The sequence below is a fragment of the Benincasa hispida genome, chromosome 3 (assembly GCF_009727055.1).
Source record: "Benincasa hispida cultivar B227 chromosome 3, ASM972705v1, whole genome shotgun sequence".
NCBI classification, from domain to species: domain Eukaryota; kingdom Viridiplantae; phylum Streptophyta; class Magnoliopsida; order Cucurbitales; family Cucurbitaceae; genus Benincasa; species Benincasa hispida.
Genome location: NC_052351.1, coordinates 17173042 through 17177940, shown reverse-complemented (window position 1 = coordinate 17177940; position 4899 = coordinate 17173042).

Below are 4899 nucleotides of genomic sequence, written 5' to 3'. Positions count from 1 at the left end.
CAACCTTAAAAACGCTGAAGCGTTATCGGACCAGAAGCCATCAGGAGAGGCAAGAAGTGATGGAGAAATCCGTAGTACCATCCCCTCACGCATGAAGAGAAAGACCTTAGTTACTCTAAACACAAGTGAGGGCACACTCAAAGTAAAGAGGCACAACGTCGTTTTCACCAATCCTCAGAATGGAAATCTAGAGCAGGAGGAAGGCGAAACTTCGTGCCACCACATCACCATCACCGAAGAATCCGAAGAAGGTACGACCGAAGAGAAAGTGGAGGACGCTTCGTAAGGGCTAGAGGACGGTGGTCAATCCACGGTGGATGAGCTAAAAGAGGTCAATCTGGGCACCATAGAAGAGCCGCGTCCGACTTTCATCAGTGCGTCTCTCTCGGAAAAGGAGGAGGACGAATACATGAGTTTACTCACCGAATACAGGGATATTCTCGCCTGGTCATACAAAGAGATGCTGAGACTAGATCCAAAAGTAGCAGTCCACCATCTCACGATCAAACAGGGGTGTCGACCCGTTAAGCAGGCTCAACGACGCTTTCGGCCAAAACTTATCCCCCAGATTGAGGTTGAGGTCAATAAACTGATTGAGGCTGGGTTCATTCCTGAAGTTAAATATCTAACGTGGATAGCCAACACGTCCCGGTTAGAAAAAAGAATGGACAGCTTCGTGTTTGTGTTGACTTTCACGACCTAAACAGCGCCTGTCCCAAAGACGATTTTCCATTGCCCATCACAGAAATCATGGTCGATGCGACAATGGGATATGAGGCCCTATCCTTCATGGACAGATCTTCCAGATATAACCAGATACGGATGGCCCTCGCAGACAAGGAAATGACGGCATTTCGAACCCCAAATGGGATATACTATTACAAGGTAATGCCCTTCGGGTTGAAGAATGCCGACGCTACTTATCAATGTACCATGCAGGAGGTGTTTGACGATATGTTGCACAAACATGTGGAATGTTATGTGGATGACATTATGGTCAAGACCAAGCGACGACAGGACCATTTGAAAGATCTAAGGACCGTGTTCGATCGCCTGCGAAAGTACCAGTTAAAGATGAACCCCCTTAAATGCGCTTTTGGCGTAAATTCAGGAAAGTTTCTAGGTTTCGTTGTGAGACATCGAGGGATAGAGATAGACCAATCTAAGATTGATGCCATCCATAAGATTCCAAGACCAAGAAATCTACATGAGCTAAGAAGTTTGCAAGGACGTCTGGTCTACATCCAGAAGTTTATTTCTAACCTGGCGAAGCGGTGTCAACCCTTTCAAAGACTAATGAGAAAGGGAGAGAAATTCGAATGGGACGAGGCCTGTCGAATTCTTTTGATAACATAAAGAGGTACCTGATCAACTCTCCTGTCTTAGGAGCCCCAGAGCAGGCAAGTCGTTGATACTATACATTACAGCGCAAGAGAGATCACTGGGGGCACTATTGGCACAAGAAAGACAAAAGGGAAAAGAACGCGCTCTCTATTACTTGAGTAAAACCCTAAATGGAGCCGAGATCAATTATTCCCCTGTAGAGAAGACGTGCCTCGCGCTCTTCTTCGCCATAGAAAAGTTGAGGCACTACATGCAGGCCTTCACAGTTCACTTAATTGTGAAAGCTGACCCCATCAAATACGTCCTGTCCAGGTCGGCCATCTCAGGACGTTTAGCTAAATGGGCAATCATGCTTCAACAGTACGACATTGTCTATGTATCACAAAGGGCAATTAAAGGGCAGATATTGGCTGACTTCCTGACAGATCACCCAGTTCCATCGGATTGGGAGTTAAGTGAAGACTTGCCTGATGATGAAGTTCTCTTCACAAAGACCTCTAGACTGTGGGTCATGTTCGTTGATGGTGCCGCACGAAAAAGTGGTGCGGAGGCAGGTATCGTCCTCATTTCGCCAAAAAAGCACATGCTGCCTTATAGCTTTTCACTTACTGAGTCATGTTCAAACAACGTCGCCGAATACCAAGCTTTGATAATTGGTCTCCAGATGGCCTTAGAGATTGAAGTAGCCTGTATAGAAATCTTCGGCGACTCAAAGTTGATAATCAATCAACTCTTATGCCAGTACGAGGTGAAGCATGACGACTTGAAACCCTACTTCACTTACGCTCTTCATTTGATAGAGAAGTTCGAAAGCGTGGCATTGGAACATGTCCCGAGGACAGAGAACAAGAAAGCAAATGCCTTGGCAAACCTAGCCACTGCTTTAACGGACCTGGATAATGTGCCCTTTAATATATCGCTTTGGTAGAGATGGGTTGTACCTCCGAATGAGACCGCATATGGGGAAACGAATGTGATATAAGTCTACCTAACCAATAAGGAAGACTGGCGGCAGCCCATCATAGATTACCTTGAACATGGAAGGCTCCCGGATGACTCCTGCCGTAAAATCAAGGTTCGTATGAGGGTTGCGCATTTCATTTACTACAAAGGGGTCTTATACCGTTGATCCCTTGAAGGACTTTTCCTTCGGTGCCTCAGTAAGGAAGAGTTAGCGAAGGCTTTGGAGGAGGTACACTCAGGCGTATGCGGTGTGGATCAAGCAGGACCAAAGCTACAATTTCAGCTGAGAAGAATGGGTTATTATTGGTCAGGAATGATCCAGGACTCAATGGATTATGCAAAGAAATGTGAAGCCTGTCAATATCATGCGAATTTCATTCACCAAACCGCCCGAGCCTCTACATCCAACCATAGCCTCGTGGCCTTTTGAAGCATGGGGGCTCAATCTGGTCGGCTCTATAACACCTAAGTCGACAACAGGGCACTCCTACATCCTCACAGCCACTGACTACTTCTCAAGATGGGTTGAGGCTGTAGCATTAAAGGAGCTAAGAAAGAAAACGTGGTAGATTTTATCCGCACTCACATCATTTATCGATACGGTATTCTCCATCGATCGTAACAGATAATGGAATACAATTTTCCAATAGTTTGATGGATAGGTTGTGTGAAAAATTCAAATTTAAGCAGTACAAGTCATCTATATATAACGCCGCCGTAAATAGGTTGGCTGAGGCATTTAACAAGACATTGTGCAACTTGCTGAAGAAAATTATTTCCAAGTCGAAGAGAGATTGGCAAGAGAAGATCGGTGAAGCATTGTAGGCTTATTACACCACTCACCGTACCCCTACAAGAGTCACCCCGTACTCTTTCGTTTATGGGGTAGAAGTTGTCCTTCCTTTGGAAAGAGAAATTCCATCGCTGAGAATGGCAGTGCAATAAGGGCTGACTACAGAAGACAACGCCAAACTGCGGCTCCAAAAGTTGGAAGCACTGAATGAAAAATGATTAGAAGTTCAGCAAGCGCTGGAATGTTACTAGGCAAGAATGTCTAAGGCCTTCGATAAGCATGTAAAGCCTCGGTCCTTTCAAGTAGGTGATCTAGTGCTCGCCGTAAAGAGACCAATTATCACAACAAGACATACGGGGAATAAGTTTACACCTAAATGGGATGGACCCTACGTCGTCAAGGAAGTCTACACAAACGGAACGTACAAGATAATTGATCAGGATGGGCTAAGAATTGACCCAATCAATGACAAGTTTCTCAAGAAGTTTTACACATAAAACAAAACAAAAAAACCTTTGTACGAAATACGTTACGACTTGATCCCTGTCATTATAGAGGGTACGTAGACAGCTTAAAGAAATTTAAGTTCAGTCCCGTGATAAAAAAAAAATATGTGCATGTACATGAGTAAAATAAATAAATAGATAAATATATGGATAAATAAACAAATAAGAGATGCATAAATTTAAAGGAGGCTACAAGGTGCTAGAGAACATCACTGAGAAAATGACAAAAAAAAAAAAACTTCCATTTAAGATGTTTCAGCGCTACAATAGTCGAATCCAGTAGCTATGCCTAAGAGTACGCCTAATCCAATAAGACGAGCAACATCAAGTCAAGGTACCCAGTGGTAGTTCCTCAGCTCATGTTGCATCGCTTCCAGCACATGGCATAGGACATCCAAAGCTTTGACATCCTTGTCAGAAAGGATTGAGGTGGCCTCGATCTTATTTATCACCCCCCGCATCTCCGAGGCCTCAAGCTTATGCCGAGTCAAAAGGCCTTCGCTCTCAGAAATCAGTAGCGATATTTCAACCCGTTCGGCCCTGATGGCCTCCAACCTGGCTAGTAGTGTCTTTCCTTCTTGTAAGGCCTAGGAGTCGCGTTCAAGTAGCGCCTTTCGTTTAGCAAAAACACTACTCTCACTGTACAGTATCTTCTCCAGATCAGACTTATCCTCCTTCAGACATTGCTCCTTACTTGTTTGAGTTAATTAGAGGAATTGGATAATTGAAACTGATTGTACTTCTCCACGTTTCGAAAGTACTCATCAACAACTTTTCTGAGAGGAGGGAGATTGGCACCACAAATGTCGGAAATGGCTCGAAATATCTCATGTGTTTCTTTCTCCAGACTAAGAACCTTCTCGAAAGGAGTACGCATTATCTTCTTGTGCATAGTCTCCCACATAACCGAGGTTGCATGGCGTCGAACGTCAGAAACTACAGTGGCAGCACAAAACTCGGAAATCTCGGGGATGACCGGGGGTAGTGCCCTATCTACTTACCTCGGGGACTCACTGCCACTTGGACTTGCCAAGACCTTCGACGCTTCTCCGGGTTGGAGAACCCTTCTTTCTACAGGCACCAAGGGGTTGCACGAGTGATGCATAAGGCAGACTTTAAGATTTGCCCTAGGATGACCGAATGGAAGAGTTGTATGCCTTTGCGGGGCCCTCCATGATGATCAGGATACACGAACGGTGCTACGAGAAAAACCTTTCGAGGATCCTCCCTAGAGTGATCGAATGGGAGAGTTGTAAGCCTTTGCGGGGCCCCTCCATGACGATCAGGATGCAG